The sequence below is a fragment of the Phacochoerus africanus genome, chromosome 7, assembly GCF_016906955.1.
Source record: "Phacochoerus africanus isolate WHEZ1 chromosome 7, ROS_Pafr_v1, whole genome shotgun sequence".
Taxonomy (NCBI): Eukaryota; Metazoa; Chordata; class Mammalia; order Artiodactyla; family Suidae; genus Phacochoerus; species Phacochoerus africanus.
In genome coordinates, this window is record NC_062550.1 from 48,759,365 (window position 1) to 48,785,083 (window position 25,719).

Below are 25,719 nucleotides of genomic sequence, written 5' to 3' on the forward strand. Positions count from 1 at the left end.
ATATTGTAGGTTTATTTTTTTTAATTCAGTCTGCCACTCTATGTTTTTGATTGGAGGTTTCAGTCTATTGATAATTATTGATAAATGTGTATTTATTGTCATTTTAATTCTTGTTTTTCAATTTATTCTATGTTTATCCTTTCTTTCTTTCTTTTTTCAGTTGGATAATTTTCCTTTTATTTTATGCTTGTGTCTTCTAATTTTTTGTTTCCATGAATGCATTGTTCTGTTTTGATTTGTGGTTGCCCTGTTTTTCAAATATGTTAACCCCTTCTTATATCTGCTTCCTTTAGCCTGATATTCATATACACTCAAACACATTCTTAAAAAAAGGAGTCTAGATTTTCTTACTTTTCTTCCCAAATTTTATGACTTTGATGACCTTTTTCATATCTTCATGTTTATCCTTTTGCTGTTCCTCGTATTTACCATTGCTTTTACAAGTTTTTCTATCTGTATACTGGATTATTTAAGTGATTACTTTCCACTTGTGATTTCATCCCTATATCTTCTTACTTTTTTCCTATTTAGAGGAAACATTTTAGTATTTCTTTAGAATGATTTATTATTGCTTTATTCTTTTGGGGGTTTTTTGGTGAAATACTTTATTTCTCCTTCTATTTTAAATTATAGTCTCGCTGGGTAGAATATTCTAGGTTCCAAATTTTTTCCTTTTAGAACTTTGAATATATCTTGCCACTCTCTTCTGGCCTATAATATCTCTGTAGAAAAGTCATCTGATAGCCTTACAGCAGTTCCGTTATAATTAACTCTGATTTTCTTTTACTGCCTTAGAATTCTCTCCTTATTTTTAACTTTTGCCATTTTTATTACATGTCTTGGTGTGGGTTTGTTTGGATTCAATTTTTGGGGGGGCCTTCTGTTTTTCCCATATCTTGATATGTTTCCTTTACATTTAGAAATTTTTCAGCCATGATTTCTTCAAATATGTTTTCAATCACCTTTTCTTCTTCTTCTCCTGGTTCATAGATCTCTTATATTGCTCTCATGTTTTTTCACTTGGTTTTCTGTCTCTGTTCCTGATTGGATGGTTTCCATTCTTCTATCTTCCAATTCACTTATTCTTTCCTCTGCATTATTCATTCTACTCTTCAGTGCCTTTAACTCAGCTTACATCTCTGGATGGATTGAATTTTCTAATTTGTCTTGATTCCTCCTTATATTTTATAATTCCTTTCTAAAGTAATCTGCATTATTGTTCATATCTGCTCTTCATTCCTTCATATTCACTCTTAATTCTTTCAGTCTTTTCAATATCTCCTTTTTGAACTCAGTGTCTATATACTGCAGAGGTTTGTTTCATTTTTTGCTGCTACAGGGAAATTCTCCTGTTCTTTAAACTGGGAATGGTTCCTGTGTTTCTTCATTTTGCTTATATTTTTCTTATTCTCCAAAGCCTGAGCCTCAGCACCCAGCCCCCACCCAAGTATATCAGACTGTGTTGTCTCAGGCAGTGATAATGATGGTCTGTGTGACTCTCCCTCTGCTTTTCCCTCCTCAGTCCAGCTGCTGCACTTTTTTTTCTGAACTTTGAGGTTCCATCTCCATCCCAGCTGATCTCCCCATCAGTTAGGTAGTCTTCCCGGGTATGGATGCCTTTCCTCCTTTGCAGCTCCCTCTCAGGGGTGCTGGTCCAATTGTGATTCCTTTGCTTCTCTTCTCTCTCTCTCTCTTTTTTTCCTTTTGTTATACCAGGCTGTATGGAGGGTTTCTTGCCCTTTTTAGAGGTCTAAACTCTTCTGCCAGTGTTTAGTAGATGCTCTGTGCAAATTGGTCTACATGTGGATTTTTTTTTAATGTTTGTGGGAGAAGTTGAGCACCATGTCTTACTCCTCCACCATCTTGATCCCACTCCCAGGTTCATCAAATTTTTGAGTGCAAGCCTGAATTCTATTCCAACCAACAGGCTTTGGAAAATCCCTAGGAATCGCCCAATGAAGTCATTAATGAATAGTTGAATCTGATATCACAATACATTAGTGAGCTGGTCTCCCAGATGTAATTTTGGAGACCTTTCAGGATTTTCCAAATTAGTGGTTTTCATCTAAAACTGGGTCTGGCCTTGGCCAACAAGCATTTGAATTAGCTGATATAAGTCAGAGAAATCAACCTGATAAATTTAAATGACTACATTATATTCCTCAGAAAAATCTGTGAAGATCTTCAGTTACTTTGGGGGAAATCTTTAAATAAGGCTCAGTTCAGCTTTAGTCTAGGAAATATAAGAAATTAAAGGTTTACCTGTTGGGTCATCAGAGGCTTAATTTTAAACAGATGGATTCTGACAAGTTCAGAGGAAAAGGGAGTAGAGTAAATTTCAGAGGAATATGGAAGTTTAATTAGAGAATCATTGTGAAGGAACTAAGGAATTAGAGGAGGTGTAGGCAATACAGAAGGAAGGAGGAAGGTAGTGGCAGAGACAAGACCTAACCACATGAAACCAGAGGAAAGGAATGTACCATTTTATCTTTATTTAATAATTTGTTTATCAGAGTTAATCACAAAATCTTGTTCTGCTAAGAGACAATTTTAGACTTCTGATAATATTTAGAAGCCTCAGAATATGAATCAAAATAGGCATTCCATTCAGTCTGGAAATTTTAGATCTGTGTTTTTCCTATCCAGTTTTATGAAAATTAATTTTGAGGATTTCAGAAGTTTTTTCATAATGGCTATTAATGTTCTAAATTTCCTTTGGTTAGGTTGGTCCACTTAGTTAAAAATGCACAAGAGGAAAGACCATGGTTTTTTAAACATAAAATCAACTGGGATCCCTAGCTGATATTTTGAGGGGGCACTCTCAAAATATTTAGATAACTCAGATCCATTTCCTAGAGGTTTTTCACTAGAATAAAAGGATAGTGTTCAAACAACCCAAAGAGCCTGCAGGCCTAAAACAGACAGTTCTAAGAGAATTATCTAGTCCTAAGGAGAGGGAACAGTGGAAAATCTCCTTCACCATTCCTTCAGTGAAACAGCTCCTGTTTCAAGAGGAATCAAGCTGGAGGCTAGCAAAGTTTCAGTTGAAACAGCTTGAGTTCAAAGAGTAAAGCCAAAGTGCCAAAAATATATTCAGATACAGAACAAAGACCTTAACCAGAAAGGACGACATCTTAAAGGTGATCCCAAATAAAACCTGGAGAGGGAGGAAGCTTGGATCCAAGAGAAAGACTCACCCTCAGACTCCAGGATTGATGAGAAAAGCAGTGAGAATCAATGGATTCAATGTGAGTACCACAACTCTTTGCTTACCAACCACAGAGTCTTTGGGTGTTTCTTCTCGATCCCCATATTTGTCACCAAAATGTTGACTCAAAACAGATAGATGGCCGGTTATTTCTCCAGCCCAAATAGATTTATTCAGGATCAGAAAAGAACTACAGTTAGAACTGTGGTGAACCATGTATAAGCCCCTGCACATCAAGGAGAGAAGAATTCTTCTAAATTGGGGAAAAGGAAGTTGGGAGGGTTATGGTGCACAAAGGGCTCATTGGAATAATTGAGATTTCCAAGTATAGTGGTTTTTCATTGGTTGAGTTGTGACAATCTCATTGACTGAGCTCTCACCAGGCAAGGAAAGAAGTCTTTCTTCCTCTTTTGAGTTCTGTTATCATCACAGAGCATAAGAGTTTTCCCTTCTGGCTTCCTTGCTCTATTTTAATGTTTCTATTTATTAATTTTTACCTTGGCAAGCACTAATCTACTTCCTGTCTTGATGGATTTACCTATTATGGATATTTCATGCAAATGGAATCATACAGTATGTGGTCTGTTGTGTCTGGCTTCTTTCATTTAGAAAATTTTGAAAAATTGTGTGGGCATACCACTTTTAATTTATTCATTCATCAGTTAATGGACATTTAGGTTTTTTCACTCTGGGGCTATTGAGAATAATGTGGAGACTTATTCTTAAGACACTAAAAACACAATTTTTTTACATCCTTCTGCCTGACTTATATGTGTATGTAATCAAAAGTTTCTCTCATAGGATTGGGGGAGCAGGGTGGTAAAGATAAAGATAAAATTTTTGCTTTTACCCAAACTTGAAGCTGTCAATAATGTCTCTCATGAAGAGAAAGGGGAAAAAGGTACATAATGCACAGGAATATAAAATGAATTGGCTGAATTCAATCACAGAATCATAGAATGTTAAATGAAAATAACTTTAGAGAAGAGCTAATCCATTTTATAAGCAAGGAAGCTTGAATTCCAAAAAGGTTAAATGACTTTATATTATGTGTCTTTCTTGACTTTTGGTGCTGATGGGTTAAAATATTATGTTCCCAAGTTAGGGGGAAAATATTAAAAAAGCTCAAAAGCTTCCCAAAACAAAAGAAGTAGGAAAAAAGTATTTATTTGAGATTTTAACATGAAACACTTGAAAGCTATTTATTGCCTTCCTTGCCAACTTCAGGAGACACACCCTGCTGGTGATAAAAGAGGTTACATAATCCTGGCTCTGATGAAAGAGAGTTTGCACCTTCCCCTCCCAGACTATGGCCCAGCCCATGGTGAGTGACAAAAGAGAGAAGTGTTCCCTAGTGATAGGTTAGTGAGCTAATGTCACAGCTCTGGGGTCCAAACTGGAAAAGCAGAGGCATGGCACTGGCAGTCCCTCCAACCCCTAAGACCAGTCAGTCACCCAGTCAACACAGGAATGATTTCATCTGTCCCACCCATCCCTGCCAGGCCGAAGGCTGCCAGCACTCTGCCAGAAAACATTAGCATCCTGGAAACCCAGATCTTCAGTTGTTCTCAGAGAGTGGGATGAAGACGCAGAGGCACACTTGTGGTAACATTAAGTTCCTGGGTAGCAGTGGCAGTGGTGCTAATTGAGACACCCAGCCTGCCATGTGAGCTGTGTTGAAAGTACAAATTGTTGTGCCTTGTGCTCAGCTAACGGAATTCTGCTACCTGATCACTTCTGCCGTGTGATTTTCAAAATTCCTTCTGGCCACTAAGCCGCAGTTTCTCCAGTCCTCTAACACAGGCTTTCCTTTTTTTCTTGAGTCAGAGGGAGGTGGTTTCTATTGATGACAATTAAGAATCCTGATTGACACAGGGCTTAATGCATAGAGAATATGCCACTACCTTCAGAGCCTGTACTGGTTACTTTGTAACTTCCAGCAGCAAGGTTGCACATTCACTGCTTTGACCAAGCACAAAGAGATCTCCCACTTCCCCTTTTGCAAAATGAAGACATTGGTATGCCAGAACTTGCTTCCATATCCCCTCCTTCTTACAAATTAAAAATATTTCTATTTCATTCTGTAATTATATCCTTCCATGCTGGGTTTTTATAAGTTGATTCTAGATAAGTTTATGTAAGTATATAAGTTTATATCTTATAAATTGATTCTAGAAATTGAAAATCAACCAACAGTCTCTACAATATGCTCATATAAAAATTATCCCATTGGGAACTGTATCTAGTCACTTATGATGGATTGTGATGGAGGATAATGTGAGAAAAAGAATTATATATATATGTGTGTGGGTGACTGGATCACTTTGCTGTACAGTAGAAAATTAGCACTGTAAACCAACTACAATAGAAAAAAATAAAAATCATTTAAAAAATAAATAGAAAGCCCTAAAGCTCGAAAAAATAAAATAAATAAAAAATAAAAATTAGCAACTGAGTGCATAGTGTGCTATATTTACATTTCTTTGTTACATGCCTTATATATATACATCATATATATATAAAATATATACCATAATCTAATATCATGACCCTATGCCTCTCAAATAAACATGATTGCACAATAAAATTGTAATGAATTATCTTTGTTTTTACAATCTGTTTTTGCCTCTAAGGGAACCTCATATTTTTCCTACCTATATCTAGAGAAATCCATATTTTTGTTTCGATCTAGATTTTCTAGGGCTGCTACAAATCAATGAATCTGGGATAAGATGCCACTCCTTTCTTGGTTTTAATCCAGTGGTTCCTATTACCCAGTTTGTTTTTCTTGATTTACTTCCTTGTTTTAGAGGTGTGATATTGTGATTTATAATAAGATACATATATATATGAGATAAACAATGAAGGAAGACTGTGTGTGTGTGTGTGTATACACAAAAATATGTATATACACAGTCTTCCTTTATAATTCATTGCTGTTTCTGGCATAGAACTCTCAAATCCCTCAAAATTTCCTGAGGATAGGAGCAATGGAAGTATCTTTTGTTATAATATTTGACCTCTAATCCTCAGTTCCTGAGATAATTTCAGAACCAGAAAGGTGAGATGGGTCTCTTGTTATTTCTAATAAGGCGCTTTTCATCACAACTGAATTTGTGTTAATGAGGTGATGTTTGGAAAGCACCTAAGGATAAGAGGCTGCTTGTCAGAGGAATAAATCTTGAATAGAGACTTGGAATTTTCATTTCCACCCTCTGATTTCCAAAGAGGAGAGAGGGGGCTAGAGGTTGAATCAGTCACCAATAGCCAATGTAATGAAGCCTCCACAAACATCTTAAAGAAGCAAGTTGAACTTTCAGATTGGTGAAGCAAAAGGTTACCATGAACAACAGTGCTAGAACCCAAACTCCATGAGGAATAAAGTCTCTTTGTTCAAGACCTTGCCCTATGTATCTCTTCATTTGACTATTGATTTTCATCCTTGGCAAAAAAATCAGTAATTTAGTGAAACTGTGTGCTAATCTAGCAAATTAACCTATTGCAGGAGGAAAGTGTGGCTAAAGAATGGTCACATCTCAGGTCTCAGGTGGTTTTCTGGGATGTGCTGCTAAGTGAGTGTCCTTGGCTTCACACAGGAAAGAATTCAAGAGTGAGCTATAGTAAAGGGAAAACAAATTTATTTAGAGAGATCTACAAAACATAGGCAGAATGCTGTCCATCTCAAAAGGCGAGTGTGGCCACAAAGTGTGGAAATAGCTAGTTTTTATGGGCTAGGTAATTTCATATGCTAACAAGTGGGAGGAATAGTTCAACTATTTGAGGGAAGGGGCAGAGATTTCCAGAAAATGGGCCACTGTCCACTTTTTGGACTTTTATGATTAACCTGGGAACCATCATGGCACTAGTGAGTGTGTCATCTGGCATGCTAATGACACTCAAGGTCAACTGGAAGTCTGCCATCTTGACCCCAGTAGGTTCTAACCAGCTTTTGTTATACCCTACTTTTCTCATTGTCTGTGTCATTCTTTTTTTGACTGTGCCCTGCCCCCTACCTTCCTGTCTCAAACCCAACCCCCTGATTTACAGCTTGTCTTCAGAAGTACAGGTAACAACCTGGGTTTACTATAGGCATCTAAATTGTGGGGGGGAGGTGCAGCGTTGTAGGACTGAACATTTAACCTGTGGAATCTGATGCTCTCTCCAAGTTAAAAGAGTCAGAATTGAGTTGAATTGTAGGACAATCAAGAATTGCTTGGTGGTGTGAGAAACCAGGTTCTGCTCCCCCAAATTGAGAATTAGGTGCAGATTTTTTTTTAATGGATATACACATCCAAGTAACATTCATAGAAAGGGTCTGTGGAAGAGAAATATTTGGGGTCTTTTCCTTGCCTTTCTGGAAAAGACTTTCATAATGGCATTCCACTAGACTTGTAATTGGCTAAATATAACATTCTGAGTTGAAAATTAGTTTCATATAGTAGTCTGAGATCTTCACTCATTGTTGCTGATGAGATCCTTGGTGCTGAATGAAATTTTTTAAATTTCTTTTGGGTCACCCTTTTTGAAGGAATAAATGATGCAGTTTGATGAGGGAATGGAGGGAGTAGGTTCCAAACAAGAGGTATTGTCCAAAAAAAGCTGATTGGAGATATTGTATTAGTGTAGAAGATAGCACAGAGGAGAGGAGGGGAAATATTCCTAAAGACAATTGAGTGGGAATTACAAATAAATTTGTTTGCTCTACAGTTGCTTAGTCACTCTAGATTCCTACACTATAGTGAACTCCATCAAGATGACTATTCTCCTAGAAATTATTCTTTTATAGATATTGCTGACTTTAAAAAATTAATAAAACAAAATCTTTTTATTTTCCAAAGCACACATACATATGACATATAATAGTACTAAAATTTTTGCCTTTTCTGCAGAAAAGAGGTGGCAAATCAGAATATAGTATGACCACCTTGCATCTTTAAGGGTAGACTGAAGAGAAAATTTACTGAATTGCCAGAGCAACATATTATAGTTGGAACATTTTCTTCTCCTGAAAATATATACTCCTGTACCAATTAAAACCCTAACCATTGGTTATTCAATTTTTAGTTTGCTTTATGAGTCATGTAGAATGAAAAGCAGTCATGCTGTAACATGGTACCGTGTGACATGATAACACCTGCTACCATTACAGTTTCAGCAAACTTGAACCAGGATTCAAATGAGTAGCGTGACTCCAAAGGAAATGGTTTCACAATGGCATCCAATGTTCTCAATTAACACAGGAAATATTAATGGCTTTTTTTTCCCCTTTGGTGGTCTCTGTTCAGGAGGGGAAAACATTAGTTGCCATTTGCTTTTCTGCTCAACTGCATTGAACAACTGGCAAGCAAATCAACTGGGAAAGTTCCTCCCTCCAATAGCAGCATTCGCCATGGATGTGGCTCTGGCATGTTACCACTGCTCTGAATCTTTGTGATCTGAAGAGTCCACAGAAAGAAATTCTTACCCTCTAAGACTAAACTAGTAGGATATACATCAGCTATAGATTGTAGGGATTTTCCCCTTCTCTTCTATTTAACCCTCCAGTTAGGTGTCTCATCATCCTTTGTGAATATCCCAAGTCTATGTCTGATTAGCCTCTTCCAGTAAGGAGACAAATGCATATCAAAATGGATTCGATGCTTCCCAATAAACTGACACATGAGCTAAAAAGTGAGTAAAATGAAAATGTTAGGAACATCAGCCCACAAAAGAAAGGTGACAACTGCTATAGGTTGGAAGAGTTATGATCTGTCAGAATCTTCTGTTGCAAGGAACAGCTTAGCCATACACCAACTCCCCATGGCTGTTAAAGTCAAGAGTCTGAACATGGCCTGGAATTCTCTGAGGATGTTATTCATAAAGGCACAGTTAATCAAACTCAGACCTCTCTTCAAAATCTCACTGTACCAGCCAAACTTATTGCCAGCAGAAGGAAGTTGCCAGACCAGAGAAGGTAAGCGAAAGTCTGTGTGCCCTGGCTTCAGAACTATGAGGTCTCAATCCATTTCAAAAAGTAAAAAAAAAAAAAATAAAAAGTTTGTGTGTGTGTGTTTTTACATTTATCAAACATCTAGCTTTCTATCCATACAATCAAAGCTTTGTACTTATTCAGGGATTTTTAATGATATAAGTAGATATTTCTATATATTTTAATTTAATTTACCAGAAAAGGGAAAAAAAAATTCTCTCCTTTTTCTCTCTCACTCTTTAGAGGAATTTAGAAAGGACAAGTACGGGCCAAAATCACTTCTGGGTAGAGTCCATGGTTACCAAGCTGAAAGAGCAGGCAGTTTTCAGGGTAAATGGTCCTGCCTCAAATGCCAGACGCCTGCTAAAAGTATCGCAGGATCTCCCAAGCAGTGCCTCCCCTGCCATCACAAACACTAATGGTGGATCTTTCAACAGGGATGCTGGCATCTTCTTCAGTGATTACACCCTTGGGTCCTGAGAAAAATGGTTCTCTTTATTCTTGGCATGAGGTACTCTCTACCCCCTAGATGTAATCACTTGATTCCAGCAGTTTAGAACTAAAACCCAGAGTGGTGAGAGACTCTACAACAGGGTCACCTTCTTGCCATTGAAGAAAAGGTATAAGCAAGAGGAGATTCGGGTTCTGTCCATTTGCACAACTTCTCTTCAGGTTCACATGTCCACTCTTTGCTCTTTTTGTTTGTGGGTGAGTTAGTTGGTTCATTTCTTCCCCCTCCTAACACAGGCACACCTATGTCCAAGGTCCTTCAAGATGAACATGAAGCAGAATTGCAAACAGGCAAGTTCAAGGTTTTCCTTCCACAGGGGAGAAAATGAAGCAGCATATGTGGCAATCCTGACCTCTATCATTGAGTCACAGATCTGGGTTTGCACATATTTCTGCTGTACATCTCGGATTCTTCATCTGTAAAATGCAGATGAAAATTTCTATCTCAGCGTGATTGATTTTTTTTATTAATAGACTTTAATTTTAGAGAAGTTTTAGCTTTACCAAAAATAATAGAGCAGGAAATACAGAGAGTTCCTGAATTCTCCCTCTCCCCCTGTCCTCAGTTCCCCACTATTAGTATCTTGCATTGGTGTGGTAGGCTGTACAATTTTTTTTTTGGCCTTTTTAGGGCTGTACCTGCAGCATACAGAGGTTCCCAGGCTAGGGGTCGAATCAGAGCTTCAGCTGCAGCCTATGCCACAGCCACAGCAATGCCAGATCTGAGCCACATCTGTGACCTATTCCACAGCTCATGGCAATGCCAGTCCTTAAACCACTGAGAAAGACCAGGGATTGAACCCATGTCTTCATGGATACTAGTAGGGTTCATTACCACTGAGCCACAATGTGAATTCCTTGAATTTATATATATATATATATATATATAGATAGATAGATAGATATTTTTTTCATCGTAGTTGTTTCACAGTGTTCTGTCAATTTTCTACTGCACAGCATGGTGACCAAGTTACACATACATGTATAGATTCTTTTTTCTCACATTATCGTGCTCAATCATTAATGACTAGATATGTTTCCTTCCAGTGCTTATCCATTCCAACGGCAATAGTTTGCATCTATTAACCTCAAGCTCCCAATCCATCCCACTCCCTCCCCCTCCACCCTGACAACCACGAGTCTATTCTCCAAGTCCATGATTTTTTCTGTGGAAAGGTTCATTTGTGCCATGTATCAGATTCCAGACATAAGTGATACCATATGGTATTTGTCTTTCTCTTTATGACTTACTTCAGATAGTTTATAAGAGTCTCTGGTTCCATCCATGTTGCTACAAATGGCATTATTTGGTTCTTTTTATGGCTGAGTAGTATTCCATTGTGTGTATATATACCACATCTTCCTAATCCAATCAGCTGTTGGTGGACATTTACCTTATTTCCATGTCTTGGCTATTGTGAATAGAGTGCAATGAACGTGCAGGTGCATTTGTCTTTTTAAGGAAAGTTCTGCCCAAGAGTGGATTGCTGGGTCATATGTAGTTCTATGTACAGTTTTCAAAGGTACCTCCATACTGTTCTCCATAGTGGTTGTACCAACTTACATTCCCACCAACAGTGAAGGAGGGTTCTCTTTTCTCCACATCCCCTCCAGCATTTGTGATTTGTGGACTTATCAATGATGGCCATTCTGACTGGTGTGAGGTAGTATCTCATGGTAGTTTTCATTTGCATTTCTCTAATAATCAGGATGTTGAGCATTTCTTCATGTGCTTGTTGGCCATCTGTACATCTTCCTTGGAGAAATGTCTATTCAGGTCTTTTGCCCATTTTTCCATTGGGTCGTTGGCTTTTTTGCTGTTGAGTTGGATAAGTTGTTTGTGTATTTTAGAGAGTAATACCTTGCTGGTTGCATCATTTCAAACTATTTTCTCCCATTCTGTAAGTTGTGTTTTTGGCTTCCTTTGCTGTGCAAAGGCTTGTCAGTCTGATTAGGTCCCATTGGTTTATTTTTGCTTTTCTTTCTATTGCTTTGGGAGACTGAGCTGAAAAAGCATTTGTGAGGTTGGTATCAGAGAATGTTTCGCCTATGTTCTCTTCCAGGAGTTTGATGGTGTCTTGTCTTACATTTAAGTCTTTCAGCCATTTTGAGTTTACTTTTTTTTTGTCTTTTTTTTGTCTTTTTTTTGCCATTTCTTTTTTTTTTTGCCATCCCACAGCACATGGAGGTTCCCAGGCTAGGGGTCTATTCGGAGCTGTAGCTGCCAGCCTATACCAGAGCTGCAGCAACACGGGATCCAAGCTGTGTCTGCAACCTACACCACAACTCGCAGCAACGCCGGATCGTTAATCCACTGAGCAAGGGCAGGGATCGAACCTGCGACCTCATGGTTCCTAACCGGATTCATTAACCACTGCGCCACGACGGGAACTCCTTAAGTTTACTTTTGTGCATGGTGTGAGGGTGTGCCTAGTTCCATTGATTTGCATGCAGCTGCCCAGGTTTCCCAGCAATGCTTGCTGAAAAGACTGTCTTTTTCCCATTTTATGTTCTTGCCTCCTTTGGTGAAGATTAATTGACCATAGAAGTCTGGCTTTCTTTCTGGGTTCTCTATTCTGTTCCATTGGCTTGGCTGTCTGTTTTGGTACCAGTACCATGCTGTCTTGATGACTGTGACTTTGAAATATTGCCTGAAGTCTGGAAGAGTTATGCCTCCTGCTTGGTTTTTGTTCCTCAGGATTGCTTTGGCAATTCTGGGTCTTTTGTGGTTCCATATAAATTTTTGGATTGTTTGTTCTAGATCTGTGAAAAATGTCCTGGGTAATTGGATAGGGATTGCATTGAATCTGGAGATTGCTTTGGGTGGCATGGCCATTTTTACAGTATTAATTTTTTTACCCCATGAGCATGGGATATCTTTCCACTTCTTTACATCTTCTTTAATTTCCTTGACTCATGTTTTATAGTTCTCAGCATATAAGTCTTTTGCCTCCTTGGGTCAGGTGTATTCCCAGGTATTTGATTTTTTGGGGTGCAATTTTGAAAGGCATTGTGTTTTTGTATTCCTTTTGTAATATTTCACTGTTAGTATGCAGAAGTGCAACTGATTTCTGAATGTTAGTCTCATATCCTACTACTTTGCTGAATCTGTTGATCAGTTCAAGTAGTTTTTGGGTTGAGTCCTTGGGTTTTCTATATATAGTGTCATGTCATCTGCATGCAGTGACAGTTGTACCTCTTCTCTTCCTATTTGGATGCCTTTTCTTTCTTTCGTTTGTCTGATTGCCATGGCTAGAACTTCCAATACTATGTTGAAGAACAGTGGTGCTAGTGGGCATCCTTGTCTTGTTCCAGATTTTAGTGGGAAGGCTTTCAGCTTTTCTCCATTGAATAGTATATTTGCTGTGGGTTTGTCATAAATGGCTCTTATTGTGTTATGTTCCCTCTATACCCACTTTGGTAAGAATTTTGTTCATGAATGGATGTTGGACATTGTCAAATGCTTTTTCTGCATCTATTTTTAAATTACATATTATATAAAAGCATAGTATTTCAATTATTGAAATTTGCTTGGGAAAATATGAAATATTATGATTGTGATTCAAGACACTTCCCTTCATTAATACATAACACTTTCATTCCTTTGATGACATTTCATGGGTTACTCTTATCAAAAATATCCCCCAAACCTTAGGAGTTCCCATTGTGGTTCAGCAGCTTAAGAACACAACATTGTCTCTGTGAGGATTCAGGTTCAATACCTGGCCTTGCTCTTCGGGTTAAGGATCTGCTGTTGCAGCAAGCTGCAGCATAGGTCACAGATGTGGCTCAGATCCCTTGTTGCTGTGGCTGTGTTGTAGGCCTACAGCTGCATCTCCAATTCAGCCCCTCGCCCAGGAACTTCCATATGCTGCAGAGTATGTGAAATATCCGTGAAGATTTCTTTATATTTAAGATGTTTCTCCAGTTACATCTCTCTGAAATGCAAATAATCCTAAGAGAGAGAAAAGAATAGTTATAACAACAATAGGTAACTTTATTGTTGCTTAACAAAAGAAACAAAAGTCTTTCAGATTCTCGAAAGATACTGACCATTAGTTGTTTTAATAAGACTGATAAAGTGAAGGATCCAGATCCTTAAGTAGATACTACTCAAGACAAGGACTGGAGTGGTCTTATATGGTTCAACAACCTCAGCAGTGGAAATTATGGAATAAGAATGGAGAAGAAAGGCAAGTTAGTTCTGAAAGAAGGGAGTCTTAACTCAGAGCCTTACTTTAAGGCAGATAGAATCTCTCTCTGAGCATAGTGATAAAGGATATACAGTCTGGTTCCATAGAAGTTCAGAGAGTGGGATGTTGTCACTCACTTGACATTGAACAAAGTGGAAGAGCTTCAAAAGAGTGCCAAGAGCATGGTTATAGGAAAGGTGAAGTGTGGAAAGAATGAACATACTGGAGCTCAGGAGTGACAGAGAAGCAAGTTTAACATGAATGGTAGACTGAATCCATTTTAGAGCTGAGTCACTGATGAATTCTCTTGTAGCTGATTGCATTTGGGGAGAAAAGGTAATACAAATATGCATGTTGTCTAGGCTTCAAAAATATGTATGAGGCTCTGAGAGTGGTCTCAGGCATGGTCAACCGTTAAAACCTCTGCAAAGGTCTTATAAATACAGATATATGGGTTCTACTTTTAGCAGATTCTGATGGCAGAGAGGGGCTGGTATCTTTGTTTAAACCACTCCCCCGCAACTTAATTAATCATCCTCTGTATTAGAAGTGCTATTCATTTACTAGAGCCTGGCATTGTTGCTCAGATGACTCAAATACTTCTAGGCATTGCTGGCTAGAGCCTGAAAGGCTAGGAATATACCACAAGAAAATAATCAGATATGAAGGACAAATTTTGCAGTCAGTGATGGTCATTGGAGTTTCATGTATGTTAGCAAAAAACTAAAAATAACCTGAAGTCCAATAGTAGAGAAATGGTATTATATACATTATGAAATATTACACAGTATTTAAAATTGTTTTATGATAATTCTATGATACATAAAAAAGTAATATAATATTAAGTGAAAAAATGAAGACAAATTTGTATATATAGTATGATCTTTAAAAATCTGAGCATAACCACTTACATACTAGATGCAAAACCCCAAGAAATAGCAAAATGTCAACTGTGGTGTGTTGTATTAAAGTTTGCTACAAGAACCAGAAGAGAAACAAAATCTGTGACTTGCTTCTCAGGAGTAGAATATACAAAGCTGATGAAATGTTACTCCTGTCATGATGTTATGTTACATAATTCTAATTTAGCAGATGGAGCAAGAGGCTTCCCTTGCTGGTTTGATGAAATAAGCAGCCATGTGGAAGAAGCCCACAGGGCAAAATTCTGTATTGGCCTCCAGGACCCGAGGGCTGCTTCCAATTGACAAGCCAACAGAACACAGGGATCCTCATTTATATAGCCACAAGCAAATGATTTCTGTCAATAATATGAATGAGTTTAGCAATGGGATTCTCTATACCCCAGTCAAACCTCCAGAGAAAATGCAGCCCAACTGGCACCCTGTTTGAAACTTTGTGAGACCTTAAGCAGACAACCCAGATAGGACTATTGACCTATAGAAACTGTGAGGTAATACATGTTTCTGTGCAGTTTTAAGCTACTAGTCTGTTATTACCACAGGACACTAATATACTTGATATCTGTTTGTACCCATGGTTAACATCACTGACTTGGTCTTGCTGGAATTAAATTCAATTTCCAGCTGCTTCCTGTCATTCAATCACAAAATCTGATATGATTGACTTTTATAATAATCATACTTAATATTTAGGTGGTGATTTTTGTAAGCCATGTGTAGTACTTACTGTATTTGTATAATAACTAGTGAATTAGGCATTCTCTTTATAGATGTTGAAATTGAAATTTGGAGGAGACATGTCATTTGCCCAAGGTTTCACCATCAATAAATGGAGACACATCATTTGCCAAAGGTTTAGCCATTAATAAATCTGCTACATCAGATTCCTGATCCTGTGCTGTTTCTACTGCACTGGACTGACCACCCAGGTGCCCGTATTAAATCAGATGTCCTTAGTCACAGTTAAAATGAAAACTCCTCATATCAGCATTTTAAATCTTTCAAAATCTGGTCCTGGTTTCCTCTTCCAGACTTCTTCCTATAATCCATTTACTCTCTCTGAAATTGTTTGATCTTTTTGTATCTCCTAGCATTGATTCATGACCGTCCCTTTGTCCTGGAACATCCTCAATGAAACAATACACCCCATTGATAAGTTAGCATCGGAAAAGGAATTTTCAAGCACAGAGGGGTGGGCTCGCGAAGAGGGGTGGGCTCGTGAAGAGGTGCTGATTCTGTCACTCTATAGTTCACCTTCAATTCACATCCGTATCACAAGGATTACTTTTGCCACTTGTCATGTGGATCCACATAGCTTACTGTTGCCCAGGCTTTAACACCTGAGTGAGCAATGTATTAGGGTTAGCTTCCCTGCCCTCAGCCTCTTCTGTAGGAAGTTGCCCTGCTCACTGCCCTCTTTAAAATTGAATGGATTGTTCAGTATCAGCACCGTCCCGAGTCATACTGAAGCCTAAGGCAAAAAGAAAAATATGTGCCTCCACTAACACTTGTCAAAACACACTTCCATAGGTGGAGCCAAGTGGGAAAAGTTAATAAAAGCTCTGCAATCAAACACAACTGCATATAAAGCTCTGCATTGTGCAATGTGTTCACATGTCCTTGTCAACCTGGCTGGTGAGGAAGGAAAAGACCTCAGCATCCAGGCCCCAGGGCTGATTGAAAATGACTTTTCATTGCACAATAACAGAGTCATAAAGTAAACAGGCAGTACCACCCTGTATTTATTTAAAATATTAATATTTTTGTTCCTCATGGATTTTTGCATGAATTTTGTTTTTAAAATATTGTATTAAATACTCAAATAGTATTTATCTTGATCGGTAACTTTTTTTTTGCCTCCCATTAAATTACGTACCCAAGGGGAGTGCTTCATTCTTTTCACAATAATTCTGGCCTTGTTCCATTTCAACTGCTCAGCCTCCACTGATTGAACTTCCTATGGCCATCTGAGCTCAGGACAGTCCATATGTGAGACCTGTACTTGGTGATGCTATCTTGCCATTAAGGAAACTGCTGTGGAAAACAGTCCAGAAAATACTGAAGCAGTCATACAAACGTTCACACACGGGGTGACATCATCCTTGCCCCCACCTCTCTCTTATTCTTTCTGCGTGACCAAGACGGCTCCCTTAGAGGGAGGAGTGAGGGAGGGGCATTCCTGGGCAGAGTCTGGAAGGGCACAGGAGTGGGGCATTCTCGGCAGAAGTGGGATGTGGCAACTTAGTAAGAGAACCTAGACTTTGTGATGTGGGGTTTTATGCAACCTGTCCATCCTCCAATTTTCTTCTGTTTTCCCCTCATTTTATACTAAACTCCCTTCATTGGAAAACACAATGCCATCCTTCAGGGCCCCAATTCTTTGATATGCTTCGCCTAACTATTATGATACTTGGTAATTTCCTCTTTTTATACTCACACTCTCTCTTACCAGTAGGCTTTCTCCCAGAGGTCCTTCACATTTTAGTCGCCTGGCACAGCTCCAAAGCTACCTCTCCCAGCCCAGTAGGATATGTTTCTAGAGTCAGTCTCAGAAGTCAGAAATGTGCAACAAGGAGTTTCCACTGTGGTTGGAACAGAATCAGTGGCAGTGGCATCTTGGGAGCACTGGATCAAAGGTTCAACCCCCAGCCCAGCACAGTGGGTAAAGGATCCTACATGTCCACCACGATGGCTTAGGTTGCAGCTGCAGTTTAGATCTGATCTCTGGCCCCAGAACTTCATATGCCACAGGGGCAGCCAAAGAAGAAAAAAAATGTGAAACGAATTCAGTGAACTTTTCCACCAAAGAATAGAATCACACTAGTCATCCTAAAATTACCATGGAGGAAATGACCACACATTTTAATGAATGAAAATTTTAATAAATTATCATTGACATCATCAATTTAAGAACATTTTCCCTTGATTTGTCTAGCCTCTCTGACATTAATAAGAGAATATTTTTGTTTCTCACCCTTCATCCTCTGGTGCCAGGAAGACCAGCTACATTCACTCCCTTCCTTGCAATCATAAACTCGGCTTATCTCCTGGGAACCAGACCTGAATCTCCCACAGTCACAAACACATAAAGAAGTTTTAATACTGCAGGAAGGAAATATTCACTCCTAGCATGACGGTGGAAATTTCATGTAGGCTGGTTTTTGGAACCTTCCCGCAAGAGCTACAGAATCCAGAAAACTATCTTTACTATTTCAACATGCTTTTCAATTATACGCCTGACCTCCCAAAATAAATTGAAAGTTCCTTCTTTGAAGGACTGTGGGTTAAATGACTTTCCCTTCTCTGGGTGTCCAGAACAAATGACTATACATATAAAGAACTCTGTATGGAGTGATATATCAGGCAATCTTGAGCTTTATTGCCTCAGTTTACATTTACTGCACCCCCTGGGGACCAGGCAAAAGAAGACAGGTTATTTAAGTGAAGTCTCTGCAGGTCCTCAGGGCCTTGGAAAAAAAGAGGAAAAGACAGGTAGTCAGGGCTGACTACCTGCAGGTCAGGGCTACCACGCAGCAGTGCATGGAATAGAGAGGCATTTGAGCTTCGAGAAACAGGTTTTGCTTATGAGGTTATCCACTAAAGGGAACCTGTCAGATGCAGACCCTGAAGGACCACATTGTTCAAGAGAGCAAATATTTAGCTGCTGTCCTGTCCAGGGAAAAAAACACTGGAGGTCACAGACTGAATAGGGCAGTTCTGCACTGCACATATAGCCCAGACTATCTAGACCCACAAGAATAAGGAGCTGCCTCACTGATGATAAACTGGAAGGACAGAGTAGAGAGAAAAAGAAAAATGAAGCAGGAATTAAAAATGAGAGGGCCACAGGACTCCCACTGTGGCTCATCTGGTTAAGAACCCAGCTAGTGTGTGTGAGGATGCGTGCTTGATCCCTGGCCAGGCTCAGTGGGTTAAGGATTTGGTGTTGCTGCAAGCTGGGCATAGGTCACAGTTGAGGCTCGGATCCCATGTTGCAGTGGTTGTGGCTGGCAGCTGCAGCTGCAGCTCTAAGTTGGCCCCTAGCTTGGGAACTTCCATATGGTGCAGGTGTGGCCTTAAAAAGAAAAAAAGAAAAAAGAAAATGAAGGGTCAGAGAATGATGAGGCTCTGATCATTAGAAAGCTGATTTGGGGACTGTTTTACCAATTAAGACCATCTCCAGTGGTGTCCTTATGAGGCCTTTCCTAGATTTGTCTCAGGAAAGTCAATTAAATTCTTCAAAGTCACAAACAGTTAAAAAATTGTCCAGCTAGGTTCTGGAATCCGTCTAGTCAGTGGGATGGGCTTTGGGGACTGCCTTCTTAATCATAATGCCTACTGCTCCAAATAGGACATTTTTTCATCATTTCCTCCACCAAATCACTATATTTAATTATTTTTATGTTTTTCTAATACTCTAGTGTTCTGGCAGCGCTCATGTTATTTTTGTTGCTATTTTAATTTCCCTTACCTTGCAAAGTCTTTCACTGAAGTAGATCACAGCACAAGGGAATTATTTTTTTCTTCTAAAACCTGAAAGATCAAACACATTTCACATTGTCAGTGAGGCAGATCTATAAGCCCAAATAATTTAAAAAATGTGTTTACCTAGAAATACCAACATATCCAGTGACATTTGATATTTGTTACATGCAATATCAATGACAACACCCTCTCACTGGACTTGGTTTGTTCAATAGCATTTATTTCATCAGTGAAATGATATAACAATTTACTTTTTCAAAGTTCTTGTTGTGGCTCAGAGGGGTAAGGATCTGACGTTGTCTCTATGAGGATACAGGTTCGATCCCTGGCCTTGCTCAGTGGGTTAAGGATCCAACATAGCTGCAAGCTTCAGCACAGGTCAAAGAGGAGGCTCCAGGTCTGGGGTTGCTGTGGCTGTGGCATAGGCCTTCAGCTACAGCTTCAATTTGACCCCTAGCCCAGGAACTTCCATATGCCACAGGTGTGGATGTTAAAAGAAAAAAAAATTTTACTTTTTCATGATCCCACATTTAGATGTCAGGCTCAAATTGACAACTCTTTATGTTTAAATGCACTGACAACTTTTGCCAGAAGGTAAAAATGAAAGCGACGAATTTTCATTTGAAAGATATGTTTCCAATAAAGTCTAGAACATAATTTCTCCTCTAAAAATCTAACTGAATGGAAATGTGTTGTTTCCAATATGAGAAAGAACTATCGGTATGAATGCTTTAAGTCTGAAAACCCAAATTCCTACACACAAGAAGCTACACAAGCAGGTGAGATGTTATGGTTGTAACACAAAAACAGAAGTCAGGATGCTATAGACTGAATGTTTGTGTCCCTCAGAATTCATATGTTGAAATCCTAAGCCCAAAGGTGATGGTATTAAGACCTGAGGCCTCTGGGAGGTGATTAGTTCATGAGGATGGAGCCCTCGTGGATGAGATTACTGCTCTTATTAAAGAGACCCCCAAGAACACTCATCTCTTCTGCCTTGGGAGGACACAGTGAGAATAAGACCTTCTGTGAATTAGAAAGCAATTTTTTATCACACACAGAATCTGCCTCCAGCTTGCACTTCCCAGCCTCCAGAACTGTGAGAAATTTATCAATTTTTGTTTTTTATAAGCCAGTCCGTCTACAGTATTTGGTTACAGCAGACTGAAAGCACTAAGACACAAGACTTTCCTGGAGGGGACTTTACACCCCACCAATTACTCTGAAAAATGTTCTCCACAATGACTTAAGTCAGAGAGTAGAAAGGAGAAAACTTCATTTCCTAATAATAGAGCAGATCCATCCAGTGGAACTTTCTGGGACAATGGAAATGTCCCATATTTTTTGCTGTTCAGTATAGTTGGTACCAGTCAAATGTGGCTATTATGGTTGAGAAGCTGATTTTTAAATGTTTATTTTTTTGAGGCTTAAATAGGTTTGGGACTGGCATATGCACACTGAGGTATATGGAATAATTGGCCCATGGGGGTTTGCTGTATAGCACAGGGAATTCTAACCAGTATTGTGTGATAATCCATGTGGGAGAAGATTCTGAGAGAGAATGGATACGTGTATATATATGACTGAGTCACTTTGTTGTACAGTAGAAATTATCACAACCTTGTAAATTAACTATACTGCAATGAAACTTTAAAAAATAAATGTGAATAAGCCACATGTGGCTAGTGGATACCATGTTGAGTAGTACAGCTCTAGAATGCAGCAAAGATGTTCTGACAACTTTAACTTCCCATGCTTAAGGAAAGGGCAAAAAGACGTTCTTGGAAGGGAATGGTTTGAGTGAAGAATGGGAGAGACCACATTTGTAGCCTTAATTTCCAGTTGTATTCATTGTACCATTCTCACTTTCAGTCTGCAGACTAATAAAATCCAAAACAAATTGCACTATGGTTTTACTGTGAGAGGCTGCCTGTGGATAGTGAACAGAGGATTTAACAGGGGGCAGCTGATTTGGAATTCAGTCTGGGTATTCTATTACCTTAACAGGCACCCATCTCTCTGAACTTTGGTTTTCTCTGTAAAATAAAGCACTGGGACTCAACAAATGCTAGGGCATCACCTGGCCATAATGTTTTACATCCCTCTCCAGTTAACAAGACATTATTAAAACATTTTGAAAAATGATATTATTACTTTACAGAGATAGAAATAAAACTCTTAGATATATGATTGAAGCTAAATGTTAAAAAGCGCCAGAAATGCTTGGGATTTTTTGCAGGAAAGATTTTGTGACAGATCAGAAAAAAAAAATAGTGGCTCAAACTTTTCTAGGAGAATAGAAGTGGACAATAGGGGGTATTTGTCTGCTTACAGTTGCATTGTTTATTCTCTCAAGTTCCATTTGCTTCATACATAGACTAACCACAACAGATCTGCCAAACTGTCTCAGCGCTGGACTCTGTGCAGTAGAGGCAATGTTGACACAAAGTAGTTGGATATCATCTAGTGAGAGTCCTCTAAGTCAAATTTGCACATACAAGCAAGGGTTTGCAAGGACTGATCAGATAATTATACCCTAGGCAGCCAGTTTGCATGGCCAGTGAGGCAGAGTTTTATTTTAATTGCTCTACATTTCATCTTTGGTAAAATGAGGTACCATGTAAAATCTCAACTCGGGTGGTGTTTTGTTTGTAATTACTTGTGTTTGCTAAAATAGGTTATGAGTTTATAAGGATCATATTGTGCTCTGTGACTTGCAGTGTGGAATGACCTCACACTGTAGCCACCAGTAGGGTCCTATGCCATCTAGGACTCTTTTTCTCCATACCCCTCCTCCAGCAAAAAAAAAATTTCTAAGTTTCTTTGAAAAATAGACAAAGGAATTTCCATCTCTAGCCATGGAGGATTATTATTCTATCTTCAGATGTGTGGTTTGTAACACACACACAAAAATATGTAAGCCAGTCTACACTAATATTTTAATAGTGAAATGACCAGTTGCAACTTTAAATACTCAACACTTTTCTTCCTGCCTTTTAGCAAACTCTCTATATAGTTCTAATGGGCTCTTAAAATATGAGGTAACCACCAGAAATAGCTGCTTTATTTAAAAAGCTCCCTGTTAAGGTGCTTTTGCTAATCTGACATCAGGGAAAACCTAAGTTCAAATTTCATGCTTTGGAAAGCAATAAAAATCACCACCTGAAAATCCAGAGGCACAAGCAAATTGATATTTAAAGCAGGTGTGTCAGCCTCATAGAAATGTGGCAGTAGTCATTCAGTGGTTCTGGAAGGAAGGTTAGAGTCCCAGCAGGGCAGCAACTTCTTGGAGGGCATTTGCTCTTCTAGCTGGACATGTCATAAGCTTCCACTGTCTTGCAAAGAAAGATCTATTCGTTATGCCTCAGATGGGGCTAGGTGAGTAAAACCACCTGGTTCACACCATCAACTTCAAAGAGAAGAACTAAAAGCAACAGACCACCACATGTTTATGAGCTCAAACACTAAAGGGCATTTCCATAATTTTTTTTTCCTTTTTTAATTCTTTTTTTCTTTCTTTTGGCTCAGACCTAGATCATGAAAAGAAATGCTATGCATGGCCAAAAAGAGTATTTGTAGAGCTTCTACTCACACCTTAGTAGTAAGTCCCCCTAGTTCAGATCATATTGGAATACTTTTTTGGATGTCTAATTATTTAAATATTTGCCAACCATTAATACTATTCTGAGAAAACCTTCAGAGCATTTGATGTAGTCATTGGTTAAGAACTCAAAAAAGGTATGAAGAGACAGGTTGGGAACATGAACTCATTAATTCTCTAAGCTTCCATTGAGTATCTATTATGGTGGTCTGCATTAGTATTTCCAGTTTTTCACTCTGTTCTGTATCCACACCTTTTGCCATAGGCTTTGAAGTTTCTTCTCCTAGACATGGAGTATATTTTACTGCTCAATGAATGTTGAGCTTGATCATGTGACTTGCTCTAGCCAATAAAATACTAATGGTTGTGAGATAATAGAATTTTGAAATCTGTGCCTGCAGTTAAATTTACCTTTTGTGCTTCTGCCTCTGCCATGGGAACACTTTCTCCTGATTAGCTGTTATCCTTCCAACCGGGTTCTAGGAACAGACTGGAGTGTGGCCAACAGCAAAGAGCCAAGCCAACTGGGCCCACAGCTTGGAAGAATCTCCCTGAGCTTAACCTGGACAATCTGATCCACAGTTAACCTTAGAACAATACCCTGGAGTATAAATGCTAAGTTTTGTATGATGGTGAGTTTTAGTATGGTTGGTTACAGAACATTTTTACAGTAGTTTTTGACTATACTTTTTACTTGCTAGCATTTTGATGGACCTCGGGGATCTCAGGATGAATTAGAGACAGTTTCTGACCTTGAGACACTCTGGGTGTAATAGAAGAGGTGTATATATAAACTTCACAATATACTTAGGACTATGAGAGGTCTGGACCAGAAGGTACTCTGGAAAAAAAGAAACAAATAGATGGCCACCAAAACAGAGTTCCATTGCACTGAGTTCACACTATTCCTTTTTTTTAGTTATAAAGGTATTTCCTGATAAAACTGACCTTATGTATAGCTAATCAAATTCCGGTTCCACTGGCTAATAATTTTGTTTAAAAGTATATGTTTAAAATATATTCATTTCCTCCTTTATACATGCATTTCCATTTGCTCAAAAATGACAACTGATTCAAGACTAAATTTAGATTAAATCTCTACCATGAATTTTGTTTCCATTTATCAGCAATATGAGAAGTGTATGATCACTCTACCCACCAAAAAAAAATATGCAAATCATCTGAGGATGATAAACAAGATAAGATCTTCTCTATTATGTAAATTTGGGTTGTGTGGAAATGCATCAAGGCTGGACTGCCTAGGAGACATTTTCACACCTTCACACTCCTCCTTGCCATCTGGGACATCCAACCCAAATCCCATGGTTTGTTTGCCTTAAAGCAAAAGGTCTCATTTTTTTTTCTGCAGATGAATTGCTTTGGATTGCTTCCAAAGACTTATGAGATTCTGGAGATAGCAAATACGTGGGTGAGGGGTAGGAGAATAGATGTTGAGGTTATCGATCTTGCTTGGGGAGAGTCTAATGTTACATACCTCTGTCTTTTCAATGAGTTACATGGTTGCATCTGTCCCCAGTATGTCCTAGCCTGCTATGAAGCCTGAGTAAAGGCATATAGGCATTTTATCAAAAATGTAAATATTCCTCTGGGTTTGATAATTCAGGAATGCTGTAAGATTTGTGCTATAATCCAGATCAGCAGACACTCAGCATGAGTGTTCCTACTCTACAGTTCAAGTCCTTGGTGAATATCAATAATCAGCTATGGAATTCTTCCCTACTGAGGCTTTCAAATTCTTCTAAAAACAATATTGCAAGAATCCACTATAATTTAAAGCTAAAGAATATGAAGCCAAACCACCTAGGCTCAAAGGTTTCACCTGCAAATTCCTAGAGGTGTTTCGGGAAAATCACTATTTCTGTATGATTTCCTCATCCATCAATTATGTATAGCAATGACATAGGGTTGTTGTGAGGAGAAAATGAGATAATGTGTGTAAGTTGCTTAGAAATAGTCCTTGCACATGGAAAGAGTTAAAAGATCGGTAGCTGTTTCTATTATTCCCCATCTACTAAACTAAGTGAATTCTAGCTGTTCCATCTGATAACCTTGTGTTAAGATATCATCATCAGGAATATCTGAACTTAGGGGGAAAAAAATGGAATACTTCATCCAATCCCTCATCCAGCTCCCCCTGCTCCTGACCTGTCACATCTTGTAGACTAGGAAACAGGTTCAGAGAGCTGAAGTGATTTGCTCAGAGTTAGTGACAGTCAGGACTAGAACTGGGTTATCCAGACTCCTGATACAGTGCAACATCCAGAGGTAAGACACTTCATCTTGGGGTCAGGGCTGATCAAGGTTGCCGATGGCTTTGTGAAGCTCATCACGGAGCATCACCTTCAAAGTTTATAGAAAGTGGTCAAGCTCCCCAGGACCATTATTATGGCTTCTCATCAGTGCTATCCTTTCTTTGGCCACACTAACCAGTGGAAGGACTTTTTTGCAGAGGAATCTGTGGGATAAGACCCTAAGCAATCACTCATTCATAGCAGTCTTGCTTAGAGATTTAATGCTTCTGCCTTTTCGGGTGATAGTTAATATTCCAGCAGGGGCTAGATTTTCCCTTGGGTGTTGACTTAGGTATACAGTGGGCCTGGAAACATGACATCCCTTTCCAACTCCACTAAATCGACTCTACTTTACACAGTCCAAAACCTCCTCTCCATCCCCAACACACACACACACACACACACACACACACACACACACACACCCCTCTCTAACAAAAACAAGCATCACTCTTCCTTATGGCAAATCTGTTCGGTAGATAAAGGTTATATTCTTCTTTTTCAATGAGAAAACTTATTTAG